Here is a 27,692-nt window from a genome sequence, read left to right as displayed (position 1 = left end):
TTCATGTTAATTTCACTGCCCATTAGAATGCTGGGTCACCTGGAAATGCTCTTGGAACCTGCCTATGGGAAGGCAGTCAAACAAAACCTCAAAGGTTTCCTCAAAGGAAGACTGAAAAGGAACAGCACAGGCCAGTGAGCTCAGAATTCTCAGGGTTTGTGCACATCCCATGTAGTATACTTTGTACGATCCACTTTCCTTCCATACTGGACAAAAAAAAAAAAAGAAAAAGACCATCGTACTTCCATTGTTCCCTCAACAGCTCTTGACATCTTTAGTGCTGAGAGCTTATCAATTTGATATGTCATTCTCTGTTTGTTTTAAGTAACACCTCAATCTACAGAACAATAAGGATGTTTGACATGGGTATATTTATTTTTTATGATATGTTATACATTGCGTGTTCTTGGAAATATGAAGAGTGAAAGCTAACTGGATGAATCATCCACCTACTAAGAATGTATAATCTAGAAAGGAAGACACATCATAAGCTAAAGTGTAATGTAACACACAGGTACACACAACAGAATTAAAATCCTGAAAGAAAACAAATCAAGATCCAGTGAAGACAGTTACAAAAATCCCAATGAGGCATTATACAAAAGTAAGAATTCATACTCAGAATAAATATCCGTGAGGGAAGCTAAGAATTTGATCTATTAAAGGAAGCTAAAGAGATCTGACAACAAAATTTTTCTCTTAATACTTAGGTTGGTGAAATGTTGCTACAAAGGGTCATACTAGGTCAAGAAGTAACAACTGGACATAAACTATATATTGAATAATAATATATTGAATTTGATCACTATACCATAATAGTATAAGAAAATATACTTGTTCTTAAGAGATACACATTAAAGTATTTATAGTACAGATCATAACCTCTGCAATTTACCAAGAATTGGCTCAGAAAAGAAGGTACAGGCCGGGCGGTGGTGGCGCACACCTTTAATCCCAGCACTCGGGAGGCAGAGCCAGGCGGATCTCTGTGAGTTCGAGGCCAGCCTGGACTACCAAGTGAGTTCCAGGAAAGGCGCAAAGCTACACAGAGAAACCCTGTCTCGAAAAACCAAAAAAAAAAAAAAAGAAGGTACAGTACTATACATGCATGCATGTATGTACATGTGTATCTAAGAAACTGGGGGGAGGGAGATGCAGCAAACTGTTAACAATTGAAAAAATACATGAATGCCTTATAAGAGTTGATTGTATTATACTTAGAACTTTCACCTTTTCAATTTTTTTTACCTTAATGAACATATAAGCTAAAATAAAACCTCACAGACTAGGCACAGGGGTGCACACCTCTAGTTCCAGCTGCTCAGGAGGCATTAGAAGGGGTCTAAGAAGATCCCTTGAGGCAGGAAGATCAAGACACCCTGGACAAAAAGAAGGAAAAACAAGAAGAAAGATAGCTAAGTAACAGATTTTTAAAAAGTTTTGAATACAAAACCAAGGAATGTTGGGAGAGAGTGAATAAGAACAATGTATAATGACATATGTGTCTTAAAATGTCATATGGAAACACTACTGTGCATGCTAACTTAAACATTAATAAAAATAAATAAAAGGAGGAGGATTTACTAATTCCTTAGGTAAAGAGTGACTTCAAAAGAATTCCAGTAAGAAGGTGTCATGAAACTGCCAATGTTTATGGATAATCCATAGACATGTTTTATGGAATAAATTTAGAGAGACTGGTAAGTTATTACTCCATTACATAACGGACTGCTGTGACCTCTAAGAACAAATGGAATCTTGAATAAACACCTAGCTTTGGCTAGAGAAATAGCTCAGAGAATGCATGCCACACAATCATGAGAGCTTAGTTCAATCCACAGACCCTACATGGAGGGTAAAAAGCATGGTGTGGTCTACAAGCTTGTATTCTCAGTGCTGGGAAGATGAGGACAGGTAGACCTGGGGCTCGCTGGCCATCTGGTTTAGGCTAATTGGCAAGCCCTAGGACCCGGTGAGGGACTCTGTCTCAGGAAAGAAGGTAGACAGACACCAAATGGACAACACCACCCAAGGCTGACCTCTGGCTTCCACGTGTACACATGCACATGAATCTATACAAACACAAGTGCGCGCGCGCATGCATATACACACACACACACACACACACACACACACACACACACACACACACCAAAAGAAAAAGAAAAGAAAAACCCTAGCTCTGCCTATTAGTTTACTTGCAGAAATTATGTAACCCATTTCACATCTACCAATGACCGACGTGCTTTTCCATCAAAAGATAACACTCAGAAATTTTTAATATACTCCATTTGGTTTGTAATTGTCACTTTATAACAAAATTTTTAGCTTGACACACTCTTTCTCCCAAAATATTAAAAAAAAAAATTAAAGGTCATCTTTGGTGCTTGTTACTATAACTGAGGTAGAGTTTGGGGGGTTTGTTTTTGTGGGGTTTTTTTAAGATTAAGAAATATTAGCTCTGCCAACTCATCTTAGACAAATCATCACAGAACTTTTTAAGTAAGTATAAGTCACTCTAACACTTGTGTTCTTACAGTGGTGGTGGTGGTGGTGACAGTACTGCTGCTGGTGGTGGTGATGATGATGGTGATGATGGTGGTGATGGTGGTGGTGGTGGTGGTGATGATGATGGTGATGGTGATGATGATGATGATGATGATGAAAATGATGTTTAAATCCATGCCTGTGTGTGTTAGGTAAGCAGTGTGCCACTGAGCTATACATTTCCAGCCCCCCATAAATATTCAGTAAATGCCATTTTATGCATAAAATAATTACTAATAGCTTCAACAAGAGTAAAATTGCCTGACTTTCCCATAATGTGATACATTAGTGGGGAGCTGTCCAGTGTTGTCATTGTTGGCATAAATGCACTACCTCCTCTCATTCAAACTGGCACAAGAAGCTTCCATAGTATTTTTTTCCTCTTTTGTTTTTCTTTTTATATAAAGAGGCCAATGGTATCTAGTGGCTAAATTAAGCACAATACATGAAATACAATGATAATACTCTCCTTGGCTTAATTTCTCATTATAACTACTGCATTACTTTGGTTGAGTCCTCACTTGTGGTAAAATGCAAAAATTTCTTTCCCCAAATTATACTACACATGAGTCCCTTAACCAGTACAGTACGTCTTAGTTAGGATTACTATTGCTGTGAAAAGATATCATGATCATAGCAACTCTTATAAAGGAAAACATTTCAGCGAGGTGGCAGCTTACAGTTTCAGAGGTTCCATCAATGTTGGGGAGCATTGGAAGTATGCAGGCAGACATGGTGCTGGAGGAGTAGCTGAGAGTCCTACATCTTGTAGGCAATAGGAAGGCGACTGAGATACTGTTAAGTATCCTGAGCATAGGAAACCTCAAAGTCTGCCCCCACAGTGACACACTTCCTCCAACAAGGCCGTATCTCCTAATAGTGCCACTCCCTATGAGATTATGGGAGCCAATTACATTCAAACCACCTCATGGTATAATAGCATTATATGGCTCCTACAGATCCACCTACTTTTTGTAAGGATTTTTGTTAAGAGACCACAATGAGAAGGAAAAAATAAAAGGCTTTCAAGAAAGTACAAATGAATATGTATTTCCATAAAGATTGAGGCGGTCTAACATAATAAAAAAAATAGATGCGCCGGGCGGTGGTGGCGCACGCCTGTAATCCCAGCACTCGGGAGGCAGAGCCAGGCGGATCTCTGTGAGTTCGAGGCCAGCCTGGGCTACCAAGTGAGTTCCAGGAAAGGCGCAAAGCTACACAGAGAAACCCTGTCTCGAAAAACCAAAAAAAAAAAAAAATAGATGCAATCTTTCTATATTAAATAGAAGTACAAATCCTCCAGACAAAATGGATGACCAGGGTACAGTAAATTTTGTAAATAGTCTTCTTTAATCTCATTCTAACAACACCATAAAATAAAAGCTCATAAACAATCTTCAGACCTCATCCATAATATATATATGTTGTTAATTTTATATTTATATCATGTTTATAACACAGTAACATAAATGGTAAATAATGTTGCTTTTATGGATGAACTGTCTCTTTGCAGTATTTAAGGAATAATTTTATTGCATTATAAAAATCTGTACATAATTTAAATGTATAATTTGATAATCTTGAGTTATGTATATGCCTGAAAAATCTATATTCACAGTTAAGACAAAACATCCTTAACCCCAAAAAGTTTCCTTTTGTCTTTCTGTAATCTTTCCTCTTCTCTGTTCCCACTGTAAGGGAACCATTAATCTGACATTCGTATAGATTATTTCTTATTTTCTAGAAGTTTTATATGTGAAACATAGTTTATATTCTCTTTTAATTGGTTTCTTTCATTCAGTAAAATTATTTTGAGAGTCATTCACTCTCAAAATATATTGTTGTTATATTTAACAATAGTTCCCTATAATTGCTGAGTAGTATTCCATTGTATGTATATGCTACAATGTGTTCATCCATTTACTGTTTGTGGGTCTTTGCATGACTTCACAGGTTTAGACTATACCAAATAAAGCTGCTACAGTAATCACATACTGACCTGAACAAATGTATGTTTTCTTCTTTTTTTATTTAAATTTTTTTTATTCATTTTACAAACCAACCACAGATCCCCCTCTCATCCCTCCTCCCACTCCCCTCATCCCCACCTAACCTCCCCCCGAACCACTTATCCAAAAGGATAAATCCTGCCATGGGGGGACAGCAAAGCCTGGTACATTCAGTTGAAGCAAGACCAAGCCCCTCCCTATTGCATCAAGGGTGAGCAAAGTATCTGACTATACATTAAGTAACGGAATCCAGAAAGCCAGCTCATGCACCAGGGAGAGATCCTGATCACACTCAAATAGACCCAGCTACACAACTGCCTCCCATATGCAGAGGGTCTAGTGTGGTCCCATGCAGATTCCACAGCTGTCAGTCTAAAGTTCGTGAGTTCCTATGAGCTTGGATCAGTTGTATCTGTAGATTTCCCCATCATGATCTCAACTCCCCTTACTCATATAATCCCTCTTCCATCTCTTCAACTGGACTCCTGGAGCTCGACCTGGTGCTTGGTTGTAGACCTCTGTATCTGCTTCCATCAGTTACTGGATGAAGGTGCTAAGATGACTGTTAGGGTATTCACTAATCTGATTACCAGGGTAGGCCAGTTCAGGCACCCTCACCACTATTGCTAGTAGTCTAATGTGGGGTCGTCCTTGTGGATTCCTGGGAATTTCCCTAGCATCAGGTTTCTCCCTTACTACACAATGTCTCCCTCTAGCAACCTAGATGCCCCTCAACCAAAGAATGGATAAAGAAAATGTGGTACATATACACAATGGAGTATTACTCAGCTGTAAAAAAACAATGACATCATGAAATTTGCAGGCAGATAGATGGAACTAGAAAATATCATCCTAAATGAGATAACCCAGACTCGGAAAGACAAACATAGTATGTACTCACTCATAAGTGGATACGAGATATAAAGCAAAGAATAACCAGACTACAATCCACAGCTCCAGAGAAGCAAGGAAACAAAGAGGGCCCTAAGAGGGACATTTAGATCACCTTGGGAAGGGGAAACAGAGGAGATCTCCATAAGTAAACTGGAGGGGGGGCAATAGAGGGGAGGGGATAGGGGGTGAGAACATGAGGGAACAGGATGGTTGAGCTGTGGAAGGGATGGAGTGGAAGAGCAAATATATGTTTTCAATTCTCTTGTATTAAAAAAATAGAATGATTAAATCACATAGTAGGTACATAATTAATATTTTTAAAACATTGCCAAACAGGTTTTCAAAGTCATTGTGCCAATTTACATTGTCTACAAGAGTGGAGTTACGTTCTTTCACATACTCACCAACACTTTGTATGGTGAGTGTTTTTAATTTTAGCTTTACAAATAGGTGTGGCATCTCACTGTGATTTTAATTTACATTTCTCTGATACTGACACTGAGCTTCTTTTTGTGTTTGTCATCCATACATATTCAATGGCACAACTACTAAAATCTTGTGTATATTCTCAAATTATTTACATCAGGAATGTGCATAATTTTTGTTATTGGTTTGTTTTCCTTTTTAATGGCGAGAATTTGTATATTCTGGTTCTAAGTCCCCATCTTATCTATTCATATTCATTATAAGAATTGCAAATATTCTCCCCAGACTATGGTTTATCGTTCTTTTTTGGAAAGATAAAAATTTAATTTTGATGTTCAGGGTATCTATTGGTTCTTTTATAGGTTGTGCCCTGTGCTCTGAGGCAACAAAAATTTTCTTACTTATCCTTTTAAAAATTTTATACTTTTATCTATCACCCATTTAAGTTAATTTTTACATATTATACAAAGAGTAATTTGAATAATTCTCTCACATAAACATCCAATTATTTCAGCACCATCTCTTAAAATTTAAAAGATTAGCCTTTCTCCAGTTAATCATACTTTTGTCAATACTAAGTTGCCCATCTATTTATGCATCTCTTCCGGGACTTTCCACACTCCACTAATCTGTACCTCTGCCTTTACAGCAATTCTAGGCTCTGCCTTGGTCACTCTAGCCTCATCCATCTTTCAATCAGGAAGAGGAAGTCCTTTGCTTATTTGTTGGTTCTCTTTGGTTCGTTCTCTCTCTCTCTCTCTCTCTCTCTCTCTCTCTCTCTCTCTCTCTCTCTCTATCTATCTATCTATCTATCTATCTCTTTCTCGGACCTGGTACTCTCTACAGAGTCCTGGCTGGTCTTGAATTCATGGCCATCCTTCTGCCTCAGCCCTACACAGAGTGCTGGGATATATATCACCACACCTGTATTTAAAGTTGTTCTTTACAAAAAAAAAAAATTGTTTTGTCTGTTACTATAGTAATGGAAATTAAATAATGGATTCTCAATTCTAAATGTTAAACATAAATAACAAGTTTTAAAAGCACAAAAAGTGCAGATTTTGGCAATACTCTCCTGCAAAGTGTTAAGCATTTTGCAGAAACTATCTCTCAGCTTATATCTAATCACTTTTGTGATTTAAATAGCCCCAATTTTAAACTTAATAACAGGAAGTAACAGACTACATATGTAACACCTATTACATGCTTAAAAGAGTACAAAACCACGTTCAATGACAATAGGAGACAGTGTTTCTACTGCACTGAACTCCACTTGAGAAATAAAGTACAGATATAAATTCACTTCACAAAGGTCAAAAGTAAATCAACATAAAAATAACAGAGGAAATATGTGGTCCACAAACACTATGGAAAAATAAGACCCGGCAGGATTATTATGAAGGCTCTCTAAAGGAAACTGTAAACCGGGTTTGGAGAGGAACGGTGATGAGATTAGGGTAAATGGACTCAATGGGAAGAAAGAGCATAACGGCGGGGCAGCGTTTAGCCTACACTGCTAACAGCAGGCAGGGCAAGTGGAAAGGGGAGCAGCTGACACTCGGAAGATCACGGACAAGGAGCCTCCAGTGGCAGTTCTGAAATGCCTTGAGGTAGTCAAGCAAAAAGCGTGTATTGACTTAAAATGTTCAGGCCTGTTCAAAATTAAAGTTGAATGCTCTGTTCTAACTGCACTCAATTAAAGATTTTCAAGCCATATGCAAATCATAATTGCACTTTCAAATTTCACTCTTGTGGGGTAAAAACAACTTTGCACACTTCTCTTGAACAGTAGGGAAGCCTCAGGGCTCTAGAGATGTTTACAGTGAACTCCCTGGGTTTTCATTGCAAAATCTGCCCACTTGGCAGTTTCATGTTTAGAAGATAACTAGGGAGTAAAGTACACCGCCCACCCCACCCCCCAAACACACACACACACACACACACACACACACACACACACACACACACACGCCCTTCTAGCAAGATAAATCCATCATCTTTCAGCATATGGAAGCGTTTTCATATTGTCAGCTCTGGTGGGGTAGGGAGGAAAACAATTTGCAAATGCCATTCAGTGAAATGTACACTTTCAAGTCAGCTTGATTAGACAGAGATTCATGTGGCAAACACTGCATTCAATAAATCCTTTCCCTTTTGTGCAGAAGGGAATGTTCAAATTCGTCTAAAATGCAGCAGAGTGATCAAGGAAGATGGAAACTGAGTAAAAACTCCTTCAGGACTTGGAAGATTTTTAGAAATTTGCAAGTAAATGAGCTAATTTTTATTTTAAATTCTTCATTCAAACAATGAAGTGGTGGTCAAAGGGATGAGGCTGAATGGGGCAGCAGACAGAGAAGGCTGAGCAGAGTCCTCAGAGAGCCACACCATGCTCCTTCCTGTCACTCCATGCCTTCGCTCCCCCTCACTTCTTTACCTCCTTTCCATACACCAGGGAGGGGGACACGTGCGTGAGGAGTACAGTCCTGAGGAAGGAAGGACAACCAACCAAGAAATATCATCAGAGAGCGCAGAGCAGCAGGGGGAGAGAGAGCAGCAGGGTGCTCCATGGGAGGACTGGCTGCAGACAGGAGGTGTCAACAGAGGAGATGAGACAGTAAACAGGCAAGGACATATCTGCTAAGTCTTGCCTTCCCAAGGACATGCTCCCCAAGAAATCATTAGCGGTAAGGATCGAAGGTAGGGTTCAAAAGGTGTAACCTTTTCTAGTTCTTAGTTTCTCTAATTCAACTGTTTCTGCAATAAAGTAAGGAATTTTTTTCTTAAACACACATGTGCACAAATAACAGGGAGAGTTTGGTTTTTGTTTTGTTTTGTTGGTTTTTAGTTTTGTGTAAACACCAGTAATTTAGCCACAAGGAAACCAAAAACGTTCAAATAATAATCTGAATCACAGACTCAAATTATAAGTAATCCTAAAACCAAGCCTAAACAGAGTATGAGATGGTGAGAATGGAAAAAAGTCAAATGTTGAATCATTGTCTCACTCAGGCCTCTCGAAGTCGATGGGAACTCCTACGGAAAGAGCTGGACCGTGTGCGCAGGGAGGGGCTGTGGAGCACTCAGTCCTAAAGGGGATGTCTTTATCAAAGCCCTCCTCCTCAGGGCCCAGGGAACTCTCCAGAAGAGGAGGCAGAAAGACTAAGAGCCAGAGGGAATGGAGGACACTGAGGAGACACAAGAGGACTCACTCACAAATGAGCTCCCAGAGAGTGCTCCAGCACGCATGGGGCCTTGCAAGGGTTCCAGCCAGATGGGGGTCCCGGCCTCGAGAAGGAGCAGTGGATACAGCAACCGCTTGCAAAGGAAAAAATCAGTTTTCTCCAATGGAGTCTCACTAGGTATATAACCCACTTAGGCCCCATGACCAACAGCAGACAGTCAACACGAAACAACTTCAGCAGAAGTTTTGTAGATTTTTTTTGGTCTCATGTTGCTTTATTTGGGCATTTTTTTTACTATCTGGTCTTTTGCTTTTATATTACGGTTTCTGATTTTTGTGTTTTTATGGGTTTTGTTTGATATGTGTTTGTGTTTTTCACGCGCTTTTTCCTTTTTTTTATTTAATGCTGGTTTGTTCGAGGGTATTTATTTATTTTCTGTTTGTTTTCTAAAGAGAGAAAGAAGCCATGGAGTTGGGTGGGTGGAGAGATGGGGAGGATTGGGGAAGAGATGGGAAAGGAAAAACAACGATCAAAATACAATGTATGAAAAAAATCTATTTTCAATTAAAAACAGTCAAATGTGCCTCTGTATTCTCACTTTAACCAAACATTCTTCCTCTGTCTTTAGGGGTGAAGAGTAGAAGAACAGAAGAGTAGACAGTAAGGATGGAGAATGGAGGAGGAAGAGGGGAAGGGGAAAGGGGAGGAGGAGGAAAACCTGAAGAATATTAGTAGAACTAATAACATGAATAGAGTTATGTCTTAGCAAAAACACAGAACTTAAAGTCACCCAAAGAACTCAGGCCTTCTTTCCCACTACCTCTCTCTCTAGCCTCATTCTACAGGGCTGTACTAGAAATGCCAAGAATGTTATGGAACACAATTAGCCAAATTATTTATAGACTATGCTTCAGGTTGTAAATTCATACTGTTATTTTAACTTTTCTCGGAGAATGAGAAGCTGCTGAAACTAAATTTCAGTTATTTGCCCTTTGTGTGTGTGTATGTGTATGTGTGTGTGTGTGTGTGTGTGTGTGTGTGTGCGCGCGCGCGCGCGCATCAAATTCATGAAATTTTCAAGAGAAGACAGAAGTAAATTCCGCTTATCTCAGCCAAAGGGCTAGGCCAGCTCAAACTGAAGCAGGACAGGGGCCTGAGCTACTTGCTAGTTAGCATCTGTCCTGCTCCAGGCAACGTGTACACTTTTGCTTTGACAGTTCAAGGCTAAATGCCAATTCTGATCCTTAGCCAGAAGGAAAAGTTTTTCTTTAATTAATCTCTTCATATAGCAATTCATTGAGAAAATGACGAAATGTAGCCACACACTGTACTGAAGTCAGCTAATCCCCAGGAACGGCTCTGGGAGTCATCCGTCATTCATCAGCATCACAGGGAGAAGTTTTTACAGCCAAGTCCAGGTTCCTAACTTCTCAATCCGCCGGCATACACACAGAGCACCCCGCAACAGGCACACAGGATATTGCTTTCTGAAAATTGGAATTCTCTTTGGAAAGAGAAATTAACTAACTCACTTAAACGAATTAAAAATAAAGAAATCAACTGTTTGGCATGACATATTAATACATCAGGAATTTGAAGTTTAGGAACGAGTTGGGCCTGTCTAAAGTGGCTTTACAAGAGTGGAAAGACATAATGAGATCTGAGTGGGCAGAATCAGTAAGAGTTGAAAAGACGGGAGGGCAGACAGTGTAAGGAAGGAGAAAAGCAGGAAAGTCGGACTTCGGCATGTGGTCGTGGGGATCAGGACAGAGGTTATCCTAAGGTGGAAGCAATTAAGTAAAGCAGGGGTTTGTTTAAAAACAAAAAACAAAAACTGCTGAGGAGCTGGAGTGATGGTTAGAAGAGCTTGCTGATGATCACGTAGAAAACCCAGATTTGGTTCCTAACACCGACATGGTAGCTCCCAACTGTTCATAACTCCAGTTCCAGGAGATCAAAGCCCTCTTCTCCTCTCTGTGGGCACCAGGCACATGTGTGGTACACACACACACACACACACACACGCACACACGCACGCACGCACGCACGCACGGAGGCAAGCGCTCATGGGCATACATTTTTAATAAATAAATAGTTTTTTAAAAAAGAAACACAGTTGAATAAATGGAGGAAGCCTGGCTTATGGTAGGATTTGGATGCCAGGGAGGCAGATATAAACCTGAAGATTAGATCAGTGAGTCCTAATTGGTTATTACCAGGAAGGCGGCGGTGACATGAGTCTCTTTGGAAAGGATGGTTCTAAAAACCACATGTGACAAAAAGTAGAAGCCAGCAAAGCAGCTGTAGAAGCTACATACGCGTGGAGCACCAAACGCTTCAGACTGAGAGTGTCCACTTAGCAAGCAGTCGGCATTTACTAACTGTCAACTTTATCATAAGGCCCTACATAAGACAAATGGGGTACTCCTGGTCCACAGAGACGGGGATGACAAATGTTCCTTAAGATTAACGTTGAAGCGGTTTGTTACAGCAATATCTATACTGAAGCCAGCAAGGGGACATGGAGAAAGCAGGCGGGAACCAGAATTACTGCCCTGAAGACAGTGTTTGAGTGGGTTTTCTGGAAACTCTTTGTGCTCTTGCAGGAAGGCTTAAGTGTTCACCTCACTCCATACCCAATCCTAACCCAGTCCTCCATCTTAGTTATACTGACCTATAGGATCCAAAATTCATAATCTTGCATGTTTTTCTTCCTCAATTATCCTAAATTGGGGGTTAAAATATCAAAGGACTTTTATGAGTGATAACTACCTAAAGTAATTAGAAAACTGCTTTTAAGAGACACTTAAGAAGCATAAGAAAAGTGTTTAAAAATTGATACTTAGAGTGAACATTGAATGTTCAATTTTTAAGTTTATTCAAAGAACAACAAAATTTTAAATTTTAAAGTGGTCCCAAATTAATCTACAATTTTGCCACTTAAAATATAAACAGGCCACTACCAATCTTAAGAAGTTGTAATCAGGACAAATTCTTACATTGAAAATGTTTGTGGGCTCTTACACAAAACAGCTGCCCCCCCCCCAGGATGACTAAAATAACACAAATTAGATGTAATTGAGTTAAAGGACCACACCAGGTTTGTAATTCAATTTGTCCTATGCGGTTTGGGTTTGGGGTTACCCCCCATCAAACCACAGTTTGAAATTTTCATCAAATGAGAAGTACAGAGGAACAGATATACACAGGGAATGTTTAGCATGAACAATTTACATAAAATCCACTTCAACAGTGTGCAGAGTTTTTTGTTGTTTGCTGTTTTAAGTCTGGTAGTGGCACACATTTGTCTGTTGAAACTTCTTCCTGCCAAATTCTCACTCTTTCAAACATATCCAATCAGTAAGCTTCACTGTGATCTAGTTTCATAACTTAGCACATTCTTTACTTATAAGCAGAGAGGAGATTCCAGGTCAGATTCAAACCCTCTTGTAGGTTGAAATCCCAAACCCTCAAGGTCATTGATTCCCACGGGCAGAGCCAGAATTGTCACTACCACCATTTCAGTGGCCTCAGACAGGACTGATTGTCTCTTGTTGATAGATACGGCTAGTTACACTGTCACCACCATGTTGATATATTTTTTTCTACAGGTCTAGCTCTCATAGACCCAGCCCTAGAAGAATGCTAAACTTGAAATTAACCAATCTCTAGCCTTATGTTGGCCCAAACAAAGCAATTTGGCTACTGAGATTTTTCAGGAAAAGTGTTAGACCTAGAAATTGAGTGTTGCCTTTCATCATGTTCCTTCCAGTAGAAGTCGTGGGTTTCAAGCAAAATGTGAGATGAGAGTTTTCCAAATGAGTGGGTTGACTAAGTAGCTCTTACTTCATGGTGTGATAATAATTCCAACCAAAAGAGTCTAGTGTGATTATCAAGTTTCATTTCAGGCAATTGTACTTAACATTTCTCTGATAAATGAGGATTAAACAAAACACAGAAATAAGAACATGTATCAGGGCTGGGGATGGAGCACAGTAGTAGAATGCTTTCCTGACAAACACAAGCATAGATTTGTTCTCCAGCTACACACACACACACACACATACACACAAAGGATGTGTACCAACTTGAAAGCTAATCAAGAAACAGACTCACCTTATTTGATATTATATATAAAGTATTTGAGTTTTTACATATATTACAAAGTCATTGTGCCCTTGGGAAGATAAAATATGTGCTGTGGGATGTTCTGTATGGCAAATATGTTAATAAATAAAACACTGATTGGCCAGTAGCCAGACAGGAAGTATAGGCGGGACTAACAGAGAGGAGAATTAAGAGAACAGGAAGGGAAGGAGGAGACTGCCTGTAGCCACCACCAGGACAAGGAAGATGGAGGGTACCAGTAAGCCACGAGCCACGTGGCAAAGTATAGATTAATAGAAATGGGCTGAATATAAAAGAGCTAGACAATGATAGGCCTAAGCTAATGGCCAAGCAGTTTAAATAATATAAGCGTCTGTATGTTTATTTTGTAAGTGGGCTAAGGGACTGCTGGGGCATGGCGGGACCCAGAGAGAAAACTCTCCAGCTACAAATATGAATACTTTTACTAAAACTAACTCTGGTCTCTAAATTTTTTTTACTTTGGCAAATACATACATGAAAAGAAGATAACCCAATAATTTTTTCTTGCATAACATTTCTGAATACCTTAAAGCTGACCCTTCTAAAGACTGAATTCTTCCCAGCTGTCTTAAACTTCTAAAACTACACCAAAGAAACTTCAGTTTCTTTTGTTGTTCAGGCAATATTGCCATCAATAATGTCAAATAAGCAGGGAAAGCAATTTTTTAAACATTTTATTTTAACAGTATCAATATCATGGAGACAAAATTTTTCTAGCTGAGAGACTATTCAATCCTCTGCCTGAGGTTTAACACCACCTAAAGTATATGATGAACCTTCCTAAAAAACAAGATTCAGAAGTGCTACTAGTTAATTATAGGCATCTCACACAGAAATCAGATGCCAAGTACAAAATGGTTAAGATTACTATTCCAGCTAGGACATGCACAGGGCATGCAAACAATTTAGATGCCTAACTGTTGTTTTTATTCCAGATAAAGAAACAGGCAGTAGACTCCTTAAAAGTGGAGGGATGCACTATTGAGGCAATCCTAGCCTACGTCTTCAATTCATTTATACTGAAGCTAGTTCTACACAGCTTTAAAAAGCTCGGTTCCAATACATTAAATGAATCTCAAATTACACAGCCATTTAACAAAGGGAGTAACTGAGGCAAAGCAAAATGAGCCGATTCACCCATGGCAATGTGTTAAGACTCCACTGTAGTTAGAAAATAAACAGCACGTCTTTCCACCAAGACAGAATGCCGCAAACAGTCACATGACATTTAGCAACCACACAAGAAAAAAACTGTCCCAGGAGCAGTCTGGAAAGTATCAAGAACCAGGTGTTCTTCAAGACTCAGTTCAAGCCCAAGCCCAGTCTACTGCAGCTCACTGCCCTGCAGCCACTCTGCGACAGTAACTTGTGTGTGAGCATAACGCTTCTCGTCAGTTTACATCTGCAAACAAAGAAGAAACAAGGACGCCATGCAAGCCCGTGGTTGTCCTCTCCAACTGCATCCCTGCTTCCTGACAGGCTCCTAAGCTGAAGGGAAATCAAAACAGTAACTTTTTTTTACCCACACAACCATAGTCTATGAAGAACGCTAAATATGACAGAAAGGAACGTTCTATTGACATAATAAGTATAACAAACTTAAGCTGTAAACTAATCAAACACAAGTTATAGTTTTAGTTCACATGAAACTGGCTGAATAAGAAAAACAAAACAAAAAGCCTTCTTACAGCATCAGTTCAAAATATCGTGCAGCCACTGAGCCTGATCTGAAACATCCCAGAGTGATTTACCTCCACACTATAAACATGGCATCCTATCTCAGTACAGGTTATACTTGCAACAAGTTTCATATGTATTTAGAAATACTTGGTTGTAAAACATAGTTTTAAATTGCAGTGTTTAATATTTGTATATGGTAAAAAAATAGACCCCAGATGCAGAAAATACAAAGCAAAGGCTATGGGATTTCGGGCAATCAAGTGTCACTTTTGGTCCCCAAGTCAACACCAAACATTGAAAGACCTTGGAAAGAAGAAAGTGAAAAAAGAAAAAAAGGAATTTCTTTAAACGGGTCCCTACAAAAAATATTTACCTTTATGTACAATTGTTTTTCCTTTATGAGAAAATAAACTGGTTATTTCTCATTAACAGGGTAAGAGTCTTTTTCATGGTTTTATAACAACAAGCAACCAATCAGAAATGATAAAAAATGGAATTTAGAAGGAGAATCTGGCAGTATTTCTAACACAAAGCACATTCTACTGAGAAAAGGGGAAAGTTTACATGATTTTCTATTTGGAGGGTACCTAAATGACAGAACTCATGAAGAATATTCTAGCAAAAATAACCATACAAATATAACTATATAGAAGGCCAACAGGCAAGCAGCTAAGATGTTAGAATTGGCATGAACTAAATGCATCATAGAATGGCTGCTGCAGGAGCCTTAGACCTCAGCGTTTGTGCAGGTTTTCATGAGAAAGTTCTATATGACAGAACACACTTTGCCTCCAAGAAATAAAAACTGATGTGACCTGCTCTGAGTACTTGCTTTCAAGAATGATCTTAAAAGCCAGGCAGTGGTGGTGTATACCTTTAATCCCAGCACTCAAGAGGCAGAGACAGACAGATCTCTATGAGTTCTAGGCCAGCATGGTATACAGTGTGAGTTCCAGGGCAGCCAGGGAGTGCTACACAGAGAAATCCTTGTCTTGAAAAAAAAAAAAAAAAAAAGGGATCTTAAACAATGTGATAATTATCCACCACCACCATTCAATTGCGTCTTTATTGAGGAGCACAAAATAACTCAAAGTGATGGTCTTTATCATTTCACAAAACATACTTGAGTCAGTTAAGAAAAATAATTTACCACATGCTAAAAATAAACAAGGAGTATTTGCAACTACAAAGTAAGAGTAATGGCCTGGGAATAATTCTCCATTTTAGGCCCCCAGCCCTCTGCTCTGTTACCTGATGGTGCCTCCAAAGATTCTGATAGTCAAAACATATTGAGTACAAACCTTTGACAAGCACTTTCTCAGAAACTCATGTTCCTCTATTTCTTAGTTTTATATAATAACAACAATCAGACAGTAGCAGTCTGATTTAAGAAAGTCAAGAGTTTGCTGAAAATAATATTGATGATTATCAAGTCACTTGGCAGGTTTGCTTAGAACATTCCATGATCATTGCTAATGTTCTTCTAGAAAAGGTAGCAATAAGTGGCAAGGTTTCATCAATTTCATCATTTATGTTCACAATTAGCTACAACCTAAGTCAACAATAGAAAGTTTCAGTTTAGCAAACTATATTCTCTGAAAATATTCCAATAGTTTAAGTGAATCCCAGAGCTGTGAAAGATTACAAAAGTCCTCTCTTTTTCACAGATTTCAAGTTTACTTTTTGAATTAATTTGGGAATTTTTGTGCTAACAGGGCAATTGAGGGGGGAGAACTCACCGCATATGAGAAAGGGGAAAGCAGATGTAGACATACCACCAAAGTCCCAGGTATGGTTCATTTTCAGCATCAGCAGTAACTGAGGAGTGGGGGTCTAGCAGTGTTAATCTCTCTGAACTTAATCCAACAGTGTCTAATATGGTCTAATTTTTAAAGAAAAATTTCTCCCTGAGCCAACAATTATAACTTTCTTCATATTTTAATTGGCCTCAAACCTAATACTGACTTACTAAATTTTTTCCATTTTTACCTTCTAATTGTGCATGTGCAATTACTATGAAAAGATAGAATTAAGAAAACCCCAAAGATTCTACTGTGTAGAAGCCAAAAAAAAAAAAAAATTAAAAAAGCAATTAAACCATCCATATGCAGTCACAGGACATGGTGAAGTTATAATCTAGATTCAAAGAAAGCAAGTTTTCAGGATGAGAGCCAGAGTATGTTTCTGTGAGGAGCACTCCCACCACGGCAGAATTGCATGCCTGAATAAGCCTGCTCATCCATTCGCACATCCTCCCCAAGTGGATTCAAGGAAAGGTCCACGGGACAGAAACCAAGCCGCAGTGGCACCGATTTCAATCGACTAGGGGACGAAACAGGGACTGTTGTCATGACAGAGGTGAGGGGAACTTCTGAGATATTCTGAATATTTGTATACAGTAGCACACTACTTTTATAATAAAACTAGTTGTTTGAAAGACATGGATAAAAAGGAAAAGAGTTGAACATGTTTCTGCATGAGTCAGCAAGACTAGGCACAGGTATGAGAATGGTCCCCTTCCTCTCCAGGTCAAAGCTTCTCTTGTCCTTCATTGTGTCTATTCTAAAGTCACCATATTTGGGTCTTTTTGATACGTTGTTGTTTTGTTTGGTTGGCTATGGTTCTTTGGAAACAGGGTACTCACTCAATAGCCCAGGCTAGACTAGCACTCACCAGTGCCCAGAAATTGTAGCAATTCTCCCACCTCAGCCTTCAAAACACTGGGACTAGAGGGGTGAACCACTACACCCAGCTAGTAAGGTCTGGTTTTTATTCGTTTTGTTTTTATTGGAGATAGGACCCAGGACCTCACATGTGGCTAAGCTGGTGTTTGACCACTGAGCTATACCTCTACCCCCAAAACTGTTAAGTTTTTAATGCATTAATGTGAAACTCTTGCTTCTTAACTACTCGGTGCTCCCTTGAAAAGTGAGATATGGCAGATATAAGTTTTCTCTTCATTCTTGAACCTAATCACCACCCCAGGAATCCTCTGTGGCTCTTTTCTTTCAGCTCCATCTGCAAAAATAAGAGCTGCCTCTTACAGATTTCCCTACAAGTCTGAAGCTGGTCTGAACCTGCTCTGACTCCTGCCTTTGATGCCCAGTGGCTGTTTCTTTTGTCATATCTGGGGTAATTTTATTGCCATTGTCGTTTGGTTTTGGTTTTTGAGACAGTCTTGCTACATAGCCCAGGCTGGCCTGATACTCACTGGCTTCAATTTCAAGGCAATCTTCCTGCTCAAGCCAAGAGCTGGATTACAGATATACCATTCATTCCCAGCTAACTATTCTTTAAAACCCCTGGCTTCCTCGGTTCTTCTAATACTAGCAGCAATGTATTAGCCAGGGCGGAGGACTCTGTGTGCATGGGGCAAGGACCAGCATGCATAACCTTTTAAGCACAAGGAAACAGTGAGCTTAGGAAACTAGAAAGACGGAAAGTAGATAAGAGGCTTGCTAAAGAACCACAGTGAATGATGAAAAGGGTCTGTCCAAGGCAATGGTGAAAGGGAAGGAAACTTTCAAAGGCAGCTGCTGAGATAGAGGAGACAGGACTTTGTTGATAGATCGGTTGTGGAGACGAAGGGAACATGAGGACTCAAGATGAATGTGAGGTATCCACGGAGAGGATGCGGAAGTCATTAATGAACACAGAGAATATAGGAAGAGGGCTGGTGGATGGATGACGTGTGCATGGAAAAATGAGCTTGGAGTTTGCTCAACTGCTTGCTTGATACGAATTCTTACCAAGCTCCTAAGGATAAGGCTCTCGTTTGCTAATTTCCCCTGTGCTATGTACCCAGCGAAATGCCATGTGAGCTTAAGTCAAGTCTGGGAGAACGGCATTCATGCTAACCTGGGCCAGGAGAATCAAAACCTGACAGTATCAAGCTGTCTCTTCAAAGTGGTTGTGTGGAAAGAAAAGAGGAGACAAAATGGTCTGTTTCACTTCTCTGTCAAATTTCTTTTGCTTTCCAAAATAAATGTGCAGTAACAATAGGGCTTTCAGTAAGAAGTTCTGTTGCTAAGAGCAGCCTGCATAGACCATAGTGCCTCTCACTACTTCACTTTCTACAAGGTCCCACAATGGAGTCACATCACCTCACATTCTCTCTCTTGCTCAGGAACCTGGACTACCACTTAAGATTCTAAAGCCTGCCACACCCACTGGTCAAACATAACCCGAGCAATTTAAACAACTTGAGTTTGGAAAAAGGAGTGGAGAGATGGAAACCTCACTGCTGTTTTATTTTAAAGACCTTGCGGGAGGTATAGAAAAAAAAAGGCACCATTTGCTCTGGTTAATGTTGTTGTGCAATGTTTTCTGGGGTTTGCCTTGTAGGCATGTTGAAATCATAACTAAATAAATCAGCTCCAGAAACAAAGAGGCAATATTCCCTGCCCCCACTACTCTGAAGGACTGAGTGACGGCTTCATAGAAGAAGCGAGTGACGCATCTTCTCCAGGACTGCCACACTTGGGAGCAACTTTGTTTTTAACCCTCTACCAACTGAAACTTGCATTTTATTTCATCTCAGTAACCACAGTAACTTCCAAATGTTTTACAAGTGACTGCTCTCCTCCTCACCAGAAGCCCATTAACTTTCTTGTCTAGTTCCTGGAGCTTGAAGGTTCAATAATGGCCAAACAGCTTGTCTCTTTTTGTGATGAAGAAAATGCTTACATATTAAGGACATCCCTGGATACTTGCATGGCTATACATGGGAAGGGGGCTACTATTCGGTTCTCATCTTCTCTGTCTGCTGCTCTTCTATTTGCTCATTTGTTTGTGTTGGTGAGCATGTGTACATGCTCACACACCTTGCTGGGCACGCAAAACTCAAAGGACACCTTCAAGGAGACGGTTCTTGGCCATTCACCTTATTTCGAGGCCGAGTTCCTCTCATTTCTATTGCTCTGCTCTCTACACCACACTAGGCAGTGCACCAGCTGCCAGGCAATTCTGTCTGGCTCCCTCCTTGCTGAAGGAACCATGGGATTACAGATGATGTGTGCTACATCTAGATTTTACGTGGGTACTGGGAATCCAAACACAGGCTGTCAGCTTTACTTGGCAAGTGCTTTTACCAACTGATCCTTCTGTCTAGCCCTCCCTCTGTATTTAAAAAAAAAAAAAAAAAAGAGCATTCATGTTTACCTTTGGAGAAACAACAACATAGGAAGCCAGGAGAGAGAGGCTCAATTTCATTCACTTCCCTTGGCTGTAGGGTGTTACTTAAGAACTTAATGTTAGGAAAAGACTGGTGTTTTTCAAAGACCCCTCTAACTTCAATACACTGATGCTAAGCACTGAGTTTAGCTCAGGGTGGACCTGACATGCAAAAAGATCTGGGTAAAATGCCTAGTCCACAAAAAGAAAAAGTGGGGGTGAAATGGGGAATCTGACCAAAACCTGGTTACAATTATCTAATATGCACAGCTTTTGACTATATTCTGTGTGAGGGACTCAGCCAAGAGTTATAAATTGTTTTATTTATGAGAAAGCAGCTACCACTGAGAAGGATCCACATCCATCTCTGTCATTATGAATAAAGCAGCTGAGATGCAGACTGAAAGAAATATAGCACACCCTAAAATACCATGCTGCTGGTAAAAGTTACAGAAAGAGGAAATCACGGTCAATTTTAAAAGACAGAGACATTAAACTGTGCAAGCGCAAATTCATTTTTTCACAATAATAAATTCACTATAGCATTTTCATTAAAGTTCCCTCATTGCAAATACTCAAATAGAATATATCCCCAAGAAAGCAGCAAACCATCTAAAAATCTCATCACTGAAAATATCCAGCAATCATTGAATCATTCCAGACAAAATTCACAAATGTGCACAGATAGATGGAGATGTAGAAATAAATTTATTACTTCTAGGATAAGACTATAGTCACTTTTTCAAAAAAATCAATTCTAATTTTACTTGAAATCTACCAAAGCTGACATGAAGATGAAGTATTTAAACTTTTAAATGATTATTCACTCAACACACTAACTGTGAATAGACAGCAAATATACTTCCAGGAAGTATAGTCAATAAAGTTTAATAATATTTTTCATGAGAAACTGACTATAATAAAATGCCTGGCAAGTAGAACTTTAAAACAAACACACACACACACACACACACACACACACACACACACACACACACACCGCAGGTGCCCACATACTCTAGAAAAGGGCATCAGATCTTCAAATATTCTGGAACTGGAGTTACAGATGATTGGAAACTGAGGACCAAACTCCAGTCCTCTTAACCACTGAGTCATCTCTCTCCCAGTGGTTCGCAACCTTCCTAAAGCTGCGACCCTTAAATCCAGTTCCTCATGCTGTGGGGACCCCCAACCATAAAACCATTTTCATTGTTATTTCATAACTGTAATTTTGCTACTGTTATGAATTGTAATATAAATGCCTGTATTTTCCAAGGGTCTTAGGTGATCCCTATGAAAGAGTCATTCAACAGCCCTCCAGGGGTTAAGAACCACTGCCCAGTCCCTCTAGATTTTGTCTTTTCAATTTTTCTTGTCCTTCTTTGACTATGAGATCTACAAATATAAAATAAACATGAAAAGGCCCCCAAGGGTCATCAAATTGCTTCAGGAGGTAGAGGTAAAGGCTCCTGTTGCCAAGACTCACCTGAGTTCAATTGCCGTGACCCACACGGTAGAAGGAGAGAACAGACTCCTCTGACTTCCACACATACATGGCAAGTAACACCCACATACATAAACACACATGAACACCAGCTCAATAAAACACTTTCAAAAGTAATTAAAGAAGCTCCCCAAATAGTGGGAAGGAGCCAGGGCCTTTTCATCAAGGATGTACGTTTTTGTTTTTTAATAGGAAGCAATATTTGACTCTGTCACCAGTTGACCAATGCCAAGCCTCGAGTGATCCTCCTGACACAGCTTCCCAAGCAGCTGGGAATGTGGGTGCTTCCCCTGTGGCAGGCTATCTTCAGTGTGGAGAAAGAAAAGACTCTGGTTTTGAAGTGCGTCCTAAGAAAGACAAATTTTGCAGAGACATTAGGGGCTGCCTGGGCTCCAGGCACAATGAACATCACTCACTCCCTCAACTATGCCATGCGCTTTCACATCCAGGTGTTTTACACGGCTTTAATCACGAGTTCTCCTACTCCTTCTCAACTTAATCAAGCCAAAGGTAACCAAGCCAAACCTTACTCAACTTTCCCTAGGGGCAAGACTTTGAGTTTTGCTTTTGTACTTCTCAAACCTTTCTAGACCTTCTTCTCCCTTCTAGGCTGGTGCTTGCTTGCCAGATCCCATTCTATCTTCTATTCCCTTCTCTCAACCTCTCACAGGACTGAAAGGAATCTTCCACCCACCTCTAGCAAAGCACAAGCCACACAGTGTTTCTTTCTTGGCTGCTGCGATAAAATGCCCGAAGAGAAGCAACTTCAAGAAGGAAGAGGGGTTTTTGCCCACAGTTCTCCACGGAGGGGAGTTCAAGGCAGCAGGAGCTTGAAGCAGCTCTGGTCATACTACATCTGCAGCCGGAAGAAGACAACAATGAATGCAGGAATGTTGCTCAGTTTCCTTTCTCCAATTACACAGTCTAGGATGCCAACCAAGGAATGTGGTACCCACCGTGAGCAGCTCAGTTAACGTAACACAGATATCCCCACAGGCACACCCAGGCCCATCTCCCAGGTGACTCTAGAGTCTGTCAGGTTGACAACACTGTCCATCACAACTCTACCCCTTATCAGCTTGACACTTAAACACAGCACTTTTTTTTTTAAAACACAGTTCTTTTAAGCCATAACTTTCCATTCCTTTTCCCTCAGTCTCATGTTATCTCAGAATGTAAAATACATTCCAACTTTAAAAGTACTCATAGTTATTAACAGTCCAAAGTCTCTTAACTGTGAGCTCCTATAAAATCAAAAATAAGCTTACAAACTTCAAAAATATAATGGCATAGAGTAAACATTCCTATTCCAAAGTGGAAGAACCAGGGCACAGCAAGAAACAGTCACACCAAAGCAAAACCATAACCCTGCAGGGCAAACACCAAATCCTATAGCTCCTTATCTGGCACCTAGGACTCAAGACGAAATTGGCTAGGCTCCAAAGCGCTCAGGAAACCTCACTCTTACAGCTCTGCTGCCTATACCACATCTCACTCTTTTGAGTTAACTGTTCCACATAGAATTCAGCTTGCCTGGCAGAGGTCCAGGGTTCTGGCAGATCCGACATCCTGGGGCCTCCATGACTTTTAGCCTTCACTGTTACAGCTTCGTACAATCTCCTCTCAGGACCTCTCTGTAGGGACTCCGACCCTGACACACATTGCCTGGCCTCAGCTTTTCACCAGGATTCCCTCAATCTTACATCTTTCATGCCTTCAACACCAGTACTATAGATGTGATCTTGTCAAGCTTGCTGCCAGCTGTGCAGAGAGCCTGGTCCCCTAGGATGCATCAGTTTCTGTGTGCTGACCCTGGGGGAACATTTTCCTGGGCAGCTGCTTTCGAGGAGCAGGGAATTCCTTCGGTTTAGGCTTTCTTCTCTTAAATAAACCTGGATCTTTACAAGATGACGTCACCAAAAAGTGGGATTTTGCCCTCACAACACCTTCACTAAAGTTTGTTTTTAACAGGAATGATCGTTTTAACAACGACAGCTACTTTCTCAGCACTGGCCTACACTCTACTGTCTTGAAATCCTCTCTGCCAAACAAATTAATTATTTCATTAATTTCAAAATCAACTTCACTTAAGTTCTCAAGACACAGGCAGAATAAAATCAGATTCTGGCCCCAAATATCACACTAATGGCCCCAGCACAGTTCCTGATAGTGTTCTTGTTCTCCCTGTCAAGCCTCACGAGCCAGCCCTCCACTATACACATTTCTCTCAGCATTCTGGTCTTTCAAGCTTCCATTTTAAACGTCCCATTTTGCTCTGCTTGCAGTACTCAAGGGCCTTTTTTTAGCCTGGAGTTCCAAAGTCTTTCAGCTCCTCATGAAAACCAGTTCCAAAGGCCTAAGAACTGCATAGTCAGGTTCAGCAACGACCCCACTTCTGGTACCAATTTCTGTCTTAAGTTTCTTTTTCTGTTGCTGTAGTAAAACACCCTGACAAAATCAAGGAGTTTATTTTAGCCCATCATTCTGAGTACAGTCCGTCCTGGAGGGGAAGTCCAGGCAGCAGAACCTTGAAGCAACTGGTCACATGGCATCTGCATCCTGAAGAAGAGAATAATGAACTCATGCATGTTGCTCAGTCCCCTTCATTCATTCACAGCCCAGGATGCCAGTCAGGGAATGGTGACACCCACAGTGGGCAGGTCTTCCCATCTCAATTAACATAACCCAGATAATTCCCCACAAGCACACCTAGAGGCCCATCTCCCAGGTGACTCTAGTTCTATCAAGTTGACAGCACCAGCCACCACGGCAAGCATTTAATGAAGTTTGGTGGCATGGATCAATGACAGGCCACTCATACGACTGACACAATTAAAGTGTTGATACACCTCTAGAACACTATTTCCAAGTGGGGATTTCTGCAAAACTAGTAATATCTAATATTTATGCTGGGCGATACTCTAGTCACCAGCCACATGAGGCTACTCAACACTTGAAACCTAACTTGTGCATTAAATTTTTCACTGTATGTAATTTTCATTCACTAGTCACATATGGTTAGTGATGAACATATTGAACAGTTTAACTCTAGAGTCTCAATGGGAATATAAAACATTATACACAACCTGGCTTGCTTACATTTTATATATACTGAACTTTGAAGCAAAGTGAATTACTGATATAATTCACATTATTTCATAAGTGAAATTTCTCATTACTGATTATGTGCATTCTGAGGGCAGGAATTAGATCTTGTTCATAATCATCTTGCATATACCAAATAGTTAACATTGTAAAGATATTTAACATTCCATTAAGCTGAATGGAGATATTTATGGCTCAGATTTAAATAATACACCATCTGTTTATTTTTTCTTGGTTTAAGAGCAAGGGATAAAAACACAACAAAACAAAATTCCAGGAGGCAACAACAAAGAAATAGCTATGCTATCTGAACTGAGCATCCTCCATCATATCAAGGCCCGACATTCCTCCCTTAGCTCCATCTCAGTTGATGCCATTCACAACCTGACTCCATTTTCCTCATCCACATTCTTCACATGCTGCCTGTTCACACACCCCTGCTCCATAAAGCACTGGTGTTAATGAAAGAGCCAAACCTGTCTCGTCCCCATGATGAAGTCCTCTCTGCTCCATAGATGTTTGAACATTCATTTTCCCTTTGCTAGATAAGACGTTCTCCAAGGGTGGATGCAATATCTTCTTAATCTTGCTCTTTCTGCAACACTTAGGATAATGTTCTTTGCTAGGTGGGATTAGAATATCTATAGAATTACTGAAGTCACAAAACAGCCGATGTAATTACAGGTATTGTTCAAGATGTCAAAGAACAAACAAAAAAAAATACAAAGCCGCCTTTAATCCCAGTACTCAGGAGGCAGAGGCAGGCGGATTTCTGTGAGTTTGAGGCCGGCCTGGTCTACAGAGCGAGATCCAGGACAGGCTCTAAAGCTACACAGAGAAACCCTGTCTCAGAAAAAAAAAAAAAAAAAAGTCAAAGAACATCTGATTCAAAAATCACATTGAAAAAAAATGCTATTCTTTTGCTCCCAGAATCCTGAGATAGTGGCACTCTACCACCAATCCTGAATGTTAGACACTGTGATATTTCCAACTCTGCTTCAGTGTCCGTTCAGTAAGGTGCTTCTTCCCTGTTCCTCCTCTTCTGCTCCCCCTTCTTGCCAGTTCTTCAGAGGAACACCGTACTCTATATTAGGTTTAATATGAGGTTGAATATTGCACCCACCCACCCATTCTGAAGACAGCAACTATACAATCTGTCCTTCAAAAGTTACTTTTGGACATAGCCAAATGTCAAGACAAAATTTAAACCACAAGACATGGACCCAATTTCAATAAAATGTTCCTAATCTTTATAAGTGGTCTTGTTTTGTTCAGGTACATCATTTGTTAAATGTAAACACTTGATAAATGTTTAACAAAATTTAGCATTATTTCTCTCATTATATGTGATATGGATTCACAACATGCCCCTACAGTTAGGCATGGTTGCGCATGCCCGGCGGGGACCTAGTCACTTCTGCCTAGTCAAAACGTCTCGCGTCACCAGGACCCTGTGGCTTTGTGTGGTTGCATAAAGCGCGCAGTGCAACCATGTGATCTACATGCATGCATGGAATAGCCACACAGGCCTGTGTGAGCAGGTACGGCCCAGCCTTTATAAGCCGGCGCCAAGTGGCGCCATGATTCCTGGCTCCATCTTTTTTTTTTTGTTTTGTTTTTTAATTTTTATTTTGCAATACAAATAAGTTCTACATATCAGCCACAGATTCCCTTGTTCTCCCCCCTCCCGCCCCCCTCACCTTCCCCCCAGCCCGCCCCCCATTCCAATCTCCTCCAGGGCAAAGCCTTCCCCACAGACTGAGATCAACCTGGTGGACTCAGTCCAGGTAGGTCCAGTCCCCTCCTCCCAGGCCGAGCCAAGCGATCCTGCATAGGCCCCAGGTTTCAAACAGCCAACTCATGCAATGAGCACAGGACCTGGTCCCACTGCCTGGATGCCTCCCAAACAGATCAGGCCAATCAACTGTCTCACCCACTCAGAGGGCCTGATCCAGTTGGTGACCCCTCAGCCATTGGTTCATATTTCATGTGTTTCCGTTTGTTTGGCTATTTGTCTCTGTGCTTTATCCGACCTTGGTCTCAACAATTCTCTCTCATATAAACCCGGCTCCATCTTGACTCACATGTCTTTTCCACAGGCCTGTGCACCTCTGTCTCTTTACCTTATCTTAATAAAACTCTCGTTAGTGGATTCTGTTGTGTTTTATGACGTTTCCTCGCAGGGTAAGAGCACCGCAAATAACCAACAATATGTCTCTTCATTAATATTATAGACACACTCTCCATTTACTCTTCTAGGCATAGATTTTATTACTGTTTGAAATATTATACTCCTGTGTACTTAATATTAACAATGATACTTTAAAATATATTACTTCATTTTAAAAGTTTAAAAGTGTTTAATTCCAGTTATCATTTTTTTCAATAAATGAAACTGGAGAAAATTTTGTACACATAGGTTGTACATTACCTGGTCACCTAAGAAAATGACTCATACATCTTTTGTGAAAATACTGGTATGATAGGAACAATTAAAAAAAAAAGTCAAAGAGATTCTGGAATTAGCATGGAAAGAGCTGGGCTTCTTTGAAAGCCACATTTCACTCTGGCCTTCTTTGTTTCTGAGAAAGCCCTTTTTAGAACCTAAGGATACATTAGTTTAATCATTCACAAAGCTTTTGCAAATATCTACTGCTTTCACAACATTTGTAAGTCACATGGGGTTATTTGTTAAAAGAACATAAGGGGAAAAAAATGTTTCCATATGCTACAAAGTGGTTCCATCAGTTTAATAAGACAAGAGAAAAGTGTCACTACTTTGCAAATGAGCAGTAAGCTATGAAATATGACCCTATGACAGTGACAATTAGGAACCTTCAGGGTGGACCGTAAACAACTCAGAAACCACATGAAGTCACCTCACAAAACAAGAGCGTAGCATAACGTCAACTGTTATTTACATAAATTACCACTAGTGCTGCTAAAATATGTTCTAAATCCAGATAAGCCCAAAATATCACCCCCGGTGAAGTAATGCTCTTTCTGCCCTTACTCTTCTGACTC

At 40.2% G+C, this 27,692-nt stretch overlaps 1 protein-coding gene and 1 long non-coding RNA gene across 2 annotated transcripts in view; both read right to left on the bottom strand.

The window, feature by feature from the left end:
- The window catches only part of Rad51b (RAD51 paralog B), a 539,444-nt gene that overhangs the window by 424,528 nt on the left and 87,224 nt on the right, over positions 1-27,692 (bottom strand). The gene's annotated exons all lie outside the window — the stretch shown is intronic.
- LOC131924638 (uncharacterized) lies at positions 21,735-24,929 on the bottom strand. Its single transcript, XR_009382954.1, has 2 exons — positions 22,258-24,929; positions 21,735-21,910 (listed from the first exon to the last, which is right to left on the bottom strand). It is a non-coding gene; the product is annotated as an uncharacterized LOC131924638 (long non-coding RNA).

Source organism: Peromyscus eremicus, chromosome 14 (genome assembly GCF_949786415.1).
Source record: "Peromyscus eremicus chromosome 14, PerEre_H2_v1, whole genome shotgun sequence".
Lineage (NCBI taxonomy): Eukaryota > Metazoa > Chordata > Mammalia > Rodentia > Cricetidae > Peromyscus > Peromyscus eremicus.
This window is presented reverse-complemented; position numbering and strand designations above follow the sequence as displayed.